At 46.2% G+C, this 14,802-nt stretch overlaps 1 long non-coding RNA gene across 1 annotated transcript; it reads right to left on the bottom strand.

Annotated features, from left to right (window-relative positions):
* Nucleotides 1-12,993: 12,993 nt before the first annotated feature.
* Nucleotides 12,994-14,238, bottom strand: LOC123599962. Its single transcript, XR_006713386.1, has 2 exons — nucleotides 13,955-14,238; nucleotides 12,994-13,229 (listed from the first exon to the last, which is right to left on the bottom strand). It is a non-coding gene; the product is annotated as an uncharacterized LOC123599962 (long non-coding RNA).
* Nucleotides 14,239-14,802: the final 564 nt, after the last annotated feature.

The following is a 14,802-nucleotide window of genomic DNA, read 5'->3' as shown; positions in this document are numbered from 1 at the left end:
CTTATTCAACTCCAGCAGGAAGGGGACTTACACAAAGAGGCTCAATCTTTGTCCCCCCATGTACGCTCCTGATTTCTCTCCAGGGGGTCTCATGTTTTGAAAGATGCTCTCTTCCAAAAAGCTGCTCTAAATAATTAATAATTCACTCATTTCCTACTATTTATTAATCAATATATATAGCTCCTATCCGAGTTTCTGATTAGCACGAGATGTCCAGACTTCCTACCCTGAATTAATAATGATAGTAACTACCATTTGCCGAGGGCTCACTCTGGGCCAGGCTCAGTGCCAAGTGCCTTACCTGTGCTAACCCACCCCATGGCCACCATAAGCCTCTGAGTGGGGTCCTGTGATCACCCCCATTTCACCGAAGAGGACACTAATGCTCAGAAGAGGCTGACTTGGCCAAAGGCCCAATAAGAGATGATCTACCCCGGGTCAGTCCTCCTGTAGGGCGGGCTGGATCCAAATGCTTTCCTGTTCCTTGGGAGGAATGGAGTTCCAGGCCCAAAGAAAGACCCCTGGCCTGTCAGCACATACAGCCTTTCCTGAGCAAATGCACAATTTGCTCAGTGCTATGCGCTGAGAGGTACTAAAATAGCTCATGGTACCCATTTCCATCCTGAGAGTTCCCTAGGGTTCTGAGACTCCAGGCCAGAATCACTGAGCTAGTCCAACATCCCTGCTCCCTCCCAACACCCCCTGTATAGGTAAGGATACGGAAGCCCAAAGAGGGGCAGTGGAGTGGAGGCAGCCTTCCAGGACCCCCTCAAAGCATTGGCTGAGAGCACGAAACTAGAGAAGAGCTCGCTGGCTCCTGGGCCATTGTCCTGGCCCCTTGTCTCCGTCTCCGCTGCCTATCTCGGCCCCCATCTCTGCCGCCCTCCCTAGCTTCCTTCCTCCTCCAGCAGCCTCTTAGTCCCTGCTCTGTGCCAGGCCCGAGGCACGGGGGATGCCAACGCAAACAGGTACTTCGTATCTGCCTCTCAACTGCGCGTGGGCTATGGCACGTGCTTTTCCTAAGCCGTCTGCATCACAAAGAGGGGTTTGGGGCAGTTGTCGTGAGCTATCTCCTCGTCCGCTGGCTTTCTGGACAGAATACAGTAGAGTCTATCCCACTTCCCACTCCACCCCCACCTGCCACTCTGCCCTCTGCTCCTACCATGGGCAAGCACCATGCCCCACTAGCACTGCCCTAGATGTTTAGGGGGCGCTGGCTGCCTCCTCCCTTTCTCCCTTTGGTAATCTGACCTGCTGTATCTGCCCTCTGTCCCTCCTGCCTTCCTGCCATCGATGGCTGGCTGTTAACATCTTTCCTTTTCCTTTTTGTTGTTTTGTTGTTGCGGAAACAGTTTTTATTTACAAATTCATTTTTGTGCACTTTTACTTTTAAAACCTGGGGCTTCCATAAGCGCTCTCCAAATTCTTTCCGGAAGAGAATCCGCAGCGGCAGAAAAGGATATTTTGTTTCTACAGGAAGAAAAACGGATTACCATACACAGTAATTGCATGGTAGGCTAATTACGAAGTGCGTCAAGTACTTTGTAATCAAGAGGTGAAGCAAATGCCCCAGAACCCGGCATTTTTATCGACCCTGCCGTGTTCCTGCAAGAAGAGAACCTCAAAGAAGTCACCGGTTTTGCTCCCAGGGGAGTAGAAGTCCCAACATTTCTATACCTGAATCTCTGAGAAAAGCACCAGGTAAAACGGTCACACTTTTTGAAGTAAAATAGCCACTAACTGAAGTGTGCACCTCTCCACACCCTTTAACCACCTGCTCAAGGTCAAATCAGAAGTGCCAGTAACCTTGCTCCTGCTCCTTTCAGTGGTGACCACCCCTCCACTAAGATTCCCAGCTTCGCCGTTCGCTTTGATTCTCTCTTGAAGAAACTCCTTAAAATTGGCCGCATCCCCGATTCCGTCTTCTCCAGGGTGGGTGCAGTCCAGGGTAAACTTTGCTTCTTTTCTTTGCCCTCTGTGCCACAAGCTTTCTCACGGGTGCCGTGGAGGCAGCAGAGGCAGAAAGGGAGGTGGACGCACTCTGCTAACATCTTTTCTCACTTGCATAGGCCCATTGATAGCCAGGCATCACCACCTGCCCGGTGGGCAAGTCCTCCCTAATGCATGTGTTGATACATTAGGTCAAGTTACCTTTTCTGTGCTGGCTCCTAGGAATACAGACAACAGTGGGACGTAGTATCTGCCCTGGGGCAGCTCCCAGGCCCGGGTGGGAAGGGGAGCCTGCTGCTATTACCAGCTCTGGGAAAGGCTGGCCCAACAAAGGAACTGAATTGCTAAGGGTTCTTTTGCCTTAATGCTAAGGATGTGTACTTGGGCTGCATTTACTGTGCCCCAGCGAGTCCTGGGCGAACACAAGTGGCTTCTCTGGCTCTCTCAGGATAAAGGGCAGTCCTTGCAAATTCTAGCTCCAGAAGGAAGCCAGGGTTCTTGGTGGGAAGTCTCTAAAGCCAGGAGAAGGAAACAGGATCCAGCAGAAAGCCCTACTTGTTAGCAGATTGGGAGTGTGTCCTCAGAGGCAGACGTTTAGTAACCAACTCACAAACAATGATATATTAGGCCAAAATGTCAGTTTAACTATTTTTAATAAGATTGTTTTTTAACATTGCTGTGAAAGTATTGTGTGCTCGCTGAAAAAATTTTAAGTGACATAGAAAATGTGCATTTCAACTTTTGTTGTCTAAATCATTAACATTTTGGTGTGTATATTTTCAAATCTATGCAATCACATATAATTATGTATAATTATATACATACATATGTGTGTCTGTTTTATACAAATATGTATGGAGAGAGTGAGAGATCATTTTAAAAACATAAATTAAGGGGCACCTGGGCGGCTCAGTCGTTTGAGCGTCCAACTTTGGCTCAGGTCATGATCTTGCGGTTCGTGAGTTCGAGTCCCCCATCAGGCTCGCTGCTGTCAGCCTGTCAGCGCAGGGCCCGCTTTAGATCCTCTGTCACCCTCTCTCTGCTCCCCCACTTGTGCTCTCTCAAAAATAAACAAACATTAGGAAGTTTTGTAATAAAAAATAAAAATGTAAATTTAAAAAGTTACAGCATTTGAATACATATGTTATAATATTATCTGTATGATAATGTTACACATATAGGTAATAATATGCTATTCAACTTGAGATTTTTTTAAGATTTTATTTTTTACATTTATTTATTTTGAGAGAGAGAAAGAAAGAGTGCACGCTGAGCCACCTGACTGAGCTACCCAGGAACCTCAAGATTTTATTTGTAAGTAATCTCTATGCTCAACGTGGGGCTCGAACCCACAACCCTGAGGTCAACAGGCACACACTCCACCAACTGAGCCAGCCAGGAGCCCCTCAGCTTGTTTTTTTCCAAAATAGAAAACTAAGGGGCGCCTGGGTGGCTCAGTCATGATCTCACGGTTCGTGAGTTTGAGCCCCGCTTTGGGCTCTGTGCTGACAGCTCAGAGCCTGGAGCCTGTTTCAGATTCTGTGTCTCCCTCTCTCTCTGCCCCTCCCCCACTTGTGCTCTGTCTCACTCTGTCTCTCAAAAATAAAAAATGTAAAAAAAAATTTTTTTTTTTAAATAGAAAACTAGGTTGTGGGCCTCTTTCCACATTGGCACAAGTAGATAGGTCTCTCTCATTCTTTATCAGCTATACAATATGGACATACCATAAATTCCTCAATCCTCTGCTGATACATATGCATTTCCAGTCTTTGGTTATTACAAACAATGCTGCAAAGAGCGTCCTGTTCTTTGCTCCCTCTTGCCAGTGTTTCTTTAAAAGAAATTCTCAAAGACAGAGTTAACTAGATCAAAGTCATAATATAAATATAAAGTCTTGATAGAAATTGATGAATTTCTGGGGCACCTGGGTGGCTCAGTCGGTTAAGCATCCAACTCTTGATTTCTGCTCAGGTCATGATCTCCCAGTTCGTGAGGTCAAGCCCCGCATCGGACTCTGGGCTGAAAGTGCGGAGGCTGCGGGATTCTCTCTCTCCCTCTTTCTGCCCCTGCCCTGCCTTTCTGTCTCTCAGAATAAGTAAATAAACAAGAACTTGGGGCGCCTGGGTGGCGCAGTCGGTTAAGCGTCCGACTTCAGCCAGGTCACGATCTCGCGGTCCGTGAGTTCGAGCCCCGCGTCGGGCTCTGGGCTGATGGCTCAGAGCCTGGAGCCTGTTTCCGATTCTGTGTCTCCCTCTCTCTCTGCCCCTCCCCCGTTCATGCTCTGTCTCTCTCTGTCCCAAAAATAAATAAAACGTTGAAAAAAAAAATAAATAAATAAAAAAACAAGAACTTAAAAAAAAAACAGAAATTGATAAATTTCTCTCCAAAATAATGTGTCCGTTTGCATTTCAGGAGAGGACCTACAGACACTGTGCCTCAACACTGGGTACCCTTTCATTTTTGCCAATCTGATACATGAAAAATATCATCACGTTGTTTTCATTTGGATCAGTTTTTTGTGTGTGTGGATTCAAGCATCACTTCGTGTGGGTTCTTTTTGGCCACTTGAATGTCATTTTCTGTAAACTGTATTTTCTCATGTCATGTGCCTATTTTTCTTACTCATCTTTTTCTTTCTCACTTTTCTTCCTTTGTGCTTGAAAATTTTTTTTAATGTTTATTTTATTTTTGAGAGAGACAGAGCGTGAGCAGGACAGGAGCAGAGAGAGGGAAACACAGAATCCCAAGCAGGCTCCAGGCTCTGAGCTGTCAGCACAGAGCCCGACGTGGGGCTTGAACGCACGAACTGTGAGATCATGACCTAAGCCAAAGTCTGATGCCTAGCCAACTGAGCCACCCAGGTGCCCCATCCTTTGTACTTCTAAAAAATTTTAGTTTATAAGAGTTCTTTGGGTATCACCTTCGTAGTCCTCATCAGTCATATGGAAAGGAAATCAATTGTTTTCTTCAGTTTAGTGTGTCATTTGCTTTGTGTATGCTTTTTCCCCCTATAGAAGTTAAAAAATATTTATGCGGTCAGATCTGTCCATCTTTTTCTTGATAACTTCTGGGATTTGTGTCACGTTGTAGAAAGAATTTCTCTGCTCTGTGATTTCCAAAAACAAGTATTCTCTGATAGTTTCTTCTATTATTGTTTTGGTTTTCATTTACACATTTGGATGCACCTGGAATTTATTTTAGTCTATGCTATGAGTTAGGGGCACAGCTGGATTTTTTTTCCCAGATGGTCCATCATTTGCCCTTAAATGTGTAATATCCTGTCACATATGTGAAATGCCACCTTTATCGTGTACCAAATTTCCTATATGTCTAGGTCTGTCTGTGGATTCTATTCCCTTCCATTGATCTCTCCATCAGTTTCTGAGTCAGTTACACACTTTAATTCTTGCAACTTTTAATACGCTCATACTCTCTTCTGAATGCTTTCTCTTCATAAGACTTCACCAAATCGGCTGGTGAGCTGCACGCCTTTTTTCTGGCTGTGTTGGTGTCTTTGGAATGAGGTCAAACTGTCTCTTCCAGGTGGTTCTGCATTTCTTTATGTTCATTCATTCATGAGCATAGGCCATGAAGCAGAGTGGGGCTGTGGTGGGATCAAGAGATACAGAGGGAGAACACAGACAAGGGCCTTGTCTCAAGGACTGATTTTAGTGATTAACCCTCAAGGCCATTGTGATTTCCAGGATTCCTGATTCCCGAATTCCAGGGGCGCTTTGTTGCCAGTCCAGGGATCCTCCTGGAAGCCACGCCCAGACCTGGTTGCTTTTGGATGCACTGAGCCATGGCTCAGCCAATGGTAACAGGGCCATAAAAAGTTGGATTTTAAGTAAACCTGGCTTCCTCTCCAACATTGTTAGAGAGACCCTTATCCAGTTCACTCTGTTCCCATCAGATAAGAAAGAGCCAAAGCAGATGGGGTCATTGGGAACTACGGTGTGCCATGAGCTTTTAGAAATGGATTTTTTTGTGGGGGGCAGGGTAGGAGAACAGAAGAAAGAAACTGAGAAGACTGACTTAGTTAGAAATCACCTATCTTTGAATTCTGGTGGTGGAGAAGGCAGTATGCGGTCAATCTGGTCGTGTGACCTTGAACATGTCAGTTAGCATCTCTGGGCTCCATCTCACAGACACTCGGGGCCAATGAACAGGTGCCAGGTTCCTGTGGTTTTATCTGACCCTCCGAACATCTTTGTTGGGTAGCATCGTTACACTCAGTTTATACACAGAAAGCCAAGCCTCAAAAAGGAAATTGACATGCCTGCAGCCAGTCACCCAGAAGGAGCAGAGGTAGGATGCAATGGGGATTGGATTCTGAATCCCTCACCGTTTAGGAGACAATCCAACCCCCCTCCCACCCCAGGTCAGGTGCCCTGCCGTGCTACTGGACGTTTCCAAGAAGGGCCGGGAAGAAGGACTTGCCCCATCAGAAATCAGGCCTTCCTCTGAAGCTATATGCTATGAAGGCAGTATGGCACTGCATGGGGACAGACGGGCCCGTAAGAAGGAATAGAGAGACCCAGAGCCACACCCACACATATATGGGACTTCGGGATAAAGCAGACATGGCACATCATGGTGAATAAAGAAAGAGGGTACAGTAAATGGAGCCTGGAAAAAATTACTTCACAGCATATAAAGAGATAGCTTTATGCGGATTAAGGGCCTACGCTTCAAAAAGAAGACTTTAGGGGCGCCTGGGTGGCGCAGTCGGTTAAGCGTCCGACTTCAGCCAGGTCACGATCTCGCGGTCCGTGAGCTCGAGCCCCGCGTCGGGCTCTGGGCTGATGGCTCAGAGCCTGGAGCCTGTTTCCGATTCTGTGTCTCCCTCTCTCTCTGCCCCTCCCCCGTTCATGCTCTGTCTCTCTCTGTCCCAAAAATAAATAAAAAAAACGTTGAAAAAATAAATAAATAAAAATTAAAAAAAAGAAGACTTTAAAACTCTCAGTAGAAACAGAGGCAAATATCTTTTAGAGTTTGGGGTAGAGAAAAGATTTCTGAAATAAGGCCCCAGAAACATTTACCAAAAAATAGAAGATTGGAAAACTTGACTGTCTTAAAGTTAAGAACTTAGGGGCGCCTGGGCGGCTCAGGCGGTTGAGCGTCCGACTTCGGCTCAGGTCATGATCTCACAGTTTGTAAGTTTGAGCCCCACATCAGGTTTCCTGCTGTCAGCTCAGAGCTGCTTTGTTTCTTTTATCCCCCCTCTCTCTACCTCTCCCTCCCTCATGCTCTGTCTCTCTCTGCCTCAACAATAAAGAAAACTAATAAAACAAATAAATTTTAAAAAAAAGTTAAGAACTTAGAAAGGAAAGCCATCTTAAGGGAAGTGAAAAGCACGTTATGAGATAGGACAAAACAACCTAAGCCACAAGGGAATAGTATGAAGAATACATAAAGAACTACAAATCAAGAGCACCCGGGTATCTCAGGTGGTTAAGTGACCAACTTGTGCTTTTGGCTTAGATCATGATCTTGTGGTTTGTGGGGTCCAGCCTTGCATAGGTCTCTGCGCTGACAGTGTAGAACCCGCTTGGGATTCTCTCTCTCTCTCTCTCTCTCTCCCTCTCTCTCTGCCCCTCCCTACTCGCTCTCACTCTTTCAAAATAAATTTTTAAAATTAGAAAAAAAAAAAGAACTACAAATCAGTAAGAAAAACAACACAATAACAACAACCAAGAAAAGAGGACAAAGACTATAAGCGAGATGTTTCAGAGAGAAAGAAACACAGATAGCCAGTGTGAAGAGATGTCAAACATTGTTAGGGATCAGGAAAATGCAAACCAAAGCCTCAGCAAAACACCATTTTACATCCCTTCGATTTGTAGTCGTTAAAAGTCTGATAATCCCGGGTGTGGGAAGGGGTTCTGCACAAGGACCTTCTGCACATTGTTGGCAGGCATGTAAACCGGTGAAACCACTGTGGAAAAGTCTGGCATCATCTTCTGAAGCTGAGCATTTACAGAGCTTACGACCCAGCAACTTTACCCGTATATCTACGTAGTAAAGCCTGGAAACCGTCTGGGATCAATGGCATTACTTATTCATAATTGTTCGTCCCTTCTTCACCCTTGCCAGGTCTCCCTGTTGGCAAAGATTCTTTCCCAGTAGAGCTACAGCCGACCCTCAGCCTCCCAGAATGAGAACTTCTTGGTGCTATGAGCCATTGAAATATTCCAGTTTTTTGTTCCTGTGGGAAATGCTGGGAAATGTCCATTTCAAATGCCCATCAATGGAAGAGTGGTGAATAAACTGTGAAATGCTCACACACGATATACAAGAGACAGCAGTCAAAATAAATGAGCTCCAGGGACATTCTTAAATATAAATTAATCTTACCAATTTGACACTCAGCAAGAAAAGTAAATCTCAAAGGATTATATGCAATATAATATCCTTTCGTAAAGTTAAAAACAACTAATAGGAAAAGGATTCTAGGGGCGCCTGGGTGGCTCAGTTGGTTAAGCATCTGACTCCTGGTTTTGGAGTCATGGTCAGGTCATGGTCCCACAGTTCATGAGATCAAGCTCCATGTTGGGCACTGCTCCCTCTCTATCTACCCCTCCCCTGCTCTCTCTCTCTCAAAATAAATGAATAAATATTAAAAAATGATTCGTTAGGGGTGCCTGCATGGCTCAGTAGGTTGAGGGTCTCGCAGTGAGTTCGAGCCCCCTGTCAGGCTCTGGGCTAACAGATCAGAGCCTGGAGTCTGCTTCAGACTCTGTGTCTCCCTCTCTCTCTGCCCCTCCCCTGCTCACACTCTGTTCTCAAAAATGAATAAACGTTAAAAAAATTTTTTAATGATTTTTTAAAGGAACATATATAGTTGCAATAAATTATGATACGAAAAAGGAAAACAAGGAATGACGAGCACAGGATCCAGAGCGATTGGTACCTCACTAGGGGGAGTAGGGCCAGGTTATCCATTGCGCATAGTGGACTCAGTGCCTTAAGTCCATAATATTTGTAGCACCCGTTGAAATGTTTAAATTTCCTTTAAATCAGAAGCAAAGGTCAAAGTATAATGTATAATATAAATATATTCTTAAAAAAATTTTTTTTTCAACGTTTATTTATTTTTGGGACAGAGAGAGACAGAGCATGAACGGGGGAGGGGCAGAGAGAGAGGGAGACACAGAATCGGAAACAGGCTCCAGGCTCTGAGCCATCAGCCCAGAGCCTGACGCGGGGCTCGAACTCACGGACCGCGAGGTCGTGACCTGGCTGAAGTCAGACGCTTAACCGACTGCGCCACCCAGGCGCCCCTAAATATATTCTTTATATCAATGCAGTTATATAATAAACGTGTGTGTGTGTGTGTGTGTGTGTGTGTGTGTAGGAAGAGGCCCACAAAGGCAGGAGCATCCAGATCCATGAAAGTCAAAACGTGGTACTGGGTCAGACAGAGGATGGGATGAGGGAATTTATGCTACTCGTAGAGTATAGCCAAAATTCTGGCTTTGGTTTTGGGTAACATGTTATGTTACTACAAATAACTAAACCAAGCGTAATGAACATGGACAAACATTAACGGTGTATCACAAGCCAAGGGTTAGGATCATTTATTTCTGTCACCTAGGGTCCCCTTGAAAAACAGTTAGCAAAGACACTAAATATTGGATTTGTAAACACCTTTCAAATAAAAAATTTTCAAGGTTTTTACTCAGATTTGAGCTTGCTTCTGTGAACATAAATTTTTAGATCAGATTTTGTATTTGCAACAGCTACACAAAATTCCCAACTGAAACTTTAAAAAATATTTTTAATGTTTATTTATTTTTGAGAGAGAGAGAGAGGGTAAGGGAGGGACAGAGAGAGAGAGACACACACACAGAACCTAAAGTAGGCTCCAGGCTCCCAGCTGTCAGCACAGAGCCCGACGTGGACCTTGACCTCACAAACCGTGAGATCATGACCTGAGCCAAAGTCGGATGCTTAACTGACTGAGCCACCCATGCGAGACCCCATCGAAAAATTTAAATATAGTTACCTCTACAAGTTACTATCACCACTTTTTTTTGCCAGCATTTAAGGACTTATGACAATTGAAATTTTACTTAAAGAATCTAACAGCCCTTCCTTTTCTGTCATTGATGAATGAAATGGATTAAAGTGATGTAAATGGACTTTGAATTCAATAGGACTTTGTGGTATCAAGGATTTTAAAGGACTAATGAAGCCCTTACTTGCAGAATGTTTGAATGTTACTTGCATTGTTACAGCGGTCACCCTGCAGCTACTCTGGGCACCATCAAAAGAACACAGCCACCAGGGAGAGGTCCAACTTTTTTGGAAGCCTGAGGTCTGCACATTTTGGGGAGAGGAGCTCTTTCAGATAAAGATTATGAAACGACAAGTGTAAAATGAGTCTGAATAGGAGATTGCATTATTGGGCCCAATTCTTCACCTCTCCTTGTGTATACATTTCTGCTTTGTGACTTGCAGGTCTGGCCACTAAAGGGGCAGAATATATTTCCATGGTTCTTGACACTGGACTTGGCCACATGACTTGCTTTGACCAATGGGGTGGGGTGGAAGTGACAGCATGCCATTTCTAAGGCCACTTTGCTTGCCATCATCACAAGAAGGACATTTCTTGGTTAGCACACTGGTCCCAGGTGGAAGCTGAGACCCTTGGAGCTGGGCCGTCCCCCTGAGCCTGTCGCAGATCATCTGACCACAGCTGCTCTAGCCTAGAGCTGAAGGGCCCCAGCAGATCTGCAGACCTACGTAAATACATAATTATAGTTGCAAGCCACTGAGTTTGGGGGCATTATGGCAGGATGACAGCAATAGCTAATGAATTTAAGTGTAAGAAGATGTATTCATAATGAGAGAATAAATCACAACAGATTATCAAATTTTAACAGCTGACCGATAGCTCAAAAGTCTCAGAATCCAGAAAAGTACGCAATATTATTTTAAATTGCCCATCTGACATTCCTTTACTATTTCCTACATTTGGGGCTGCATTTTCTTTGGTTGCCCCTTCACACTTGCGACAGCGATTTTGTATGTCTGTGTTTCCATACCAGGAAGAAAGAGACGATTCAGCTTTCTCCCTCCAGCACGGTGTATTCTCCAGCACGGATGAAAAATGGTGTTGATAATTCAGGAAAGTTTCTTCCCGTTTCACAAATAGCCACGTTGTGTAAATTTTCAGGATTGTTCTCAAACTCAGGAAAACTTCTATCAAGTTTCTTTCAGGACACCTGAAGGCTTCTTGTGCAAGCATCTAATCCTAAGTCCTCTGTTCATTGATGACACTCATTGCTGTTTGCCATCCATGTCCTTTCGTAGGGGCACAACACACCTTTTATTTAATTTTTTTTTTAATTTTTAAGGTTTCTTTATTTTTGAAAGAGAGACAGCGTGCGAGCGGGGGAGGGTCAGAGAGAGAGGGAGACACAGAATCCGAAACAGGCTCCAGGCTCTGAGCTGTCAGCACAGAGCCCGAAGCGGGGCTCGAACTCACGGACCGCGAGATCATGACCTGAGCCGAAGTCGGCCGCTTAACCGACTGAGCCACCCAGGCGCCCCAATGTTTCTTTATTTTTGAAAGAGAGAGTGCGAGCAGGGGAGGGGCAGCGAGAGGGGGAGGGGCAGAGAGAGGGGGAGACACAGAATCTGAGGCAGGCTCCGGGCTCCGAGTTGTCAGCACGGAGCCTGACTCGGGGCTCGAACCCACAAACCGTGAGACCATGACCTGAGCCGAAGTCGGATGCTTAACCGACTGAGCCACCCAGGCGCCCCAATGTTTCTTTATTTTTGAAAGACAGAGTGCGAGCAGGGGAGGGGCAGAGAGAGGGGGAGAGGCAGAGAGAGGGGGAGACACAGAATCCGAGGCAGGCTCCGGGCTCCGAGTTGTCAGCACGGAGCCTGACTTGGGGCTCGAACTCACGGACCGTGAGACCATGACCTGAGCCGAAGTCGGATGCTTAACCGACTGAGCCACCCAGGCGCCCCAATGTTTCTTTATTTTTGAAAGACAGAGTGCGAGCGGGGGAGGGGCAGAGAGGGGGGAGACACAGCATCCGAGGCAGGCTCCGGGCTCCGAGTTGTCAGCACGGAGCCTGACTCGGGGCTCGAACCCACAAACCGTGAGACCATGACCTGAGCCGAAGTCGGATGCTTAACCGACTGAGCCACCCAGGCGCCCCAATGTTTCTTTATTTTTGAAAGACAGAGTGCGAGCAGGGGAGGGGCAGAGAGAGGGGGAGAGGCAGAGAGAGGGGGAGACACAGAATCCGAGGCAGGCTCCGGGCTCCGAGTTGTCAGCACGGAGCCTGACTTGGGGCTCGAACTCACGGACCGTGAGACCATGACCTGAGCCGAAGTCGGATGCTTAACCGACTGAGCCACCCAGGCGCCCCAATGTTTCTTTATTTTTGAAAGACAGAGTGCGAGCGGGGGAGGGGCAGAGAGGGGGGAGACACAGCATCCGAGGCAGGCTCCGGGCTCCGAGTTGTCAGCACAGAGCCTGACTCGGGGCTCGAACCCACGAACCGTGAGACCATGACCTGAGCCGAAGTCGGATGCTTAACCGACTGATCCACCCACGAACCGTGAGACCATGACCTGAGCCGAAGTCGGATGCTTAACCGACTGATCCACCCAGGTGCCCCAACACCTTTTAGGTTCTCCCAGTCAGTTCAGTAATTTGCATCAAGCTTACAAAACAATCGAAGTATTTTTTTCTCATATCGTGTCCATGTGATCCACTCCTTCATATTAAGTGGATCATGAAAGATTCCGGGAGTGTCTGCACACCTGCTTTTCACACTGACCCATCCCTCTTAGGGATGGGTACTGCTTTGGGAATGATCTGAAATTTTTTGGTTACAATTTTCTTCATTGATTTCATTGTTCATTTTTAAGGCTTTTACTTCATATTCTACTAAGTTTTCATATTTGCATCAGTTATTTAATATTTATGTCCGTTATTTAATATGCTTGCCAGTTATCTAATAATATATATTTAAAGATGACAAAAAACAAGAAGGTACCCTTACATAGACTTCCAAATCAGCAATCTGTGATTTCTCAGTGGTTTTATTGAAACTCAGATGTCTCTCCTTCAGACAGACTCAAACGCCTCCCCCCTCGACTCAGAGAGCCTTTCTTGTCACTTTCCAGTCTGGGACCCTCCTTTCTTTTCCTTTGTAGCAGTTGACCTGAGATTCGTTATACGCTGATGTGTTTATCAGGTGTCTCCTCTGGCAGAAGCTAAGGGAGTTTTGGATCCTTTAAATGCCTCAGCCCTAGAACATTGATAGAAAAATAAAAAACAAATGTTTGTGGAGTGAATGAGTGAGTGAGTGAAATCACTAAGTGACGCCAGAGCATGTCTGCACTGTGGTTCCTGTCCAGATTCTCCACCCATTTCCAGGGCTGGTAAGAGCCCCAGTCTACTGGGAGCTGCTGTGGGTCTAAACCCCAGCCAAGCTCCCCAGGCACATCTCTCTACTCAAACAACCTCCATCTGCAGCCTATTTTCCATGAAACGAACAGACTCCCCAACCCAAAGTCTCTTCTCAGCCTATGATTACTTCCTCTACCTTTATATCGTTCATACGCCACGATTTGGCTCGACGTATTCTTTTTACTCCCCTTAAACTATTAACCCCATTGCGCCCTCCAGCTCAGACTGGGGTCATCACGTCCCTCCGCATGTGAGCGGAGGGTGCTCGGATGGAGAATCTACACGCACCGGCGCCGCGTCTCTCTGCCCCTGCTCCCAGTCTGATGGGGCGCGCCTTCTTGTCCGCTCTCTGATCTCCGAACCGCTCACTGACACATGGTATCTCTTTCCCCACAGCCTACACCCCAACATAAGCGCCAGAGACTAGTCTCCCACTGGGGTTCTCCACCAGTCTCTGGAACGGTTTGTTACGATCACCGCCCTAATCAAAACCCCCAAAGGGTTCCCAACCTCCACGGATGAAGCCGCAAGGCCCACGTGACCCGCCCCACCCTGCACACTCACCTCTACCTCTGCCCCCCTGTTCTCTGCGCTCTGCCCTCCTCTGAGTCCCTCCAAAATGCAGAGCTCCCTCCTGCGGCTTTGCACACGCTCTTCCCTCTGCGTGCAACACCCTTCAATTCCCGCCAGGCCCGGCGTCTCCTGCGCTTCCTCGGTCTTGGCTTTAGATGTCATATCCCGTGAGATGTGACCTATCCTTGACCCTCCGGGCAAGTCCGGGCCATCTGTTTCATACCCCCATTGTGCACTTTCCTTTTCCTTCCTGATACATCTCAGAAACAGGTAGTTATTTGTAGAATTAGTTTTTCAGTGTCTGTCTTCCCAGAAGACAGCAATCTCTGCGAGGCAAAAAAAAAAAAAAAAAAAAAAAAAACAAAAAAAAACTTGTATTACAATAATAGCCAACGTGCGTACAGGCCTTACTATGTGCTGGGTAATATTCTAAGCACTTTGCCTTTATCATCTCATTCAATCCTCACAGTAACCCCTTGAGATAGATCTATATCTTTCCTGTTTGAAGAGTGAGGAAACTGAAACCCAGAGAGGTCCAGGAACCTGCCCAGGATGCACAGCTAAAACTGGTGGAACCAGGATTGGAACCCAAGCTGTCTGTTCCAGAGTCCTCGCTTTTTCCCACTTCCCTTACTGCCTTCCATGTCTGTCTTGTTTCCCATTATATCCCCAACACTCAGCAGAAGATGCATAACAGGTGTTTCATACATACTGACCGAATGTAGGAATAAACACGCACCTGCCGAGCACCTACTAAATGCAAAGCACTATGGAGAAATTAAAAATATGGGTCCTACCCTCCCGGAGCTTTAACTCTAAGAGCATGAGGAAAAGAGAAA

Source organism: Leopardus geoffroyi, chromosome C1 (assembly GCF_018350155.1).
Source record: "Leopardus geoffroyi isolate Oge1 chromosome C1, O.geoffroyi_Oge1_pat1.0, whole genome shotgun sequence".
NCBI lineage: Eukaryota > Metazoa > Chordata > Mammalia > Carnivora > Felidae > Leopardus > Leopardus geoffroyi.
This window is presented reverse-complemented; position numbering and strand designations above follow the sequence as displayed.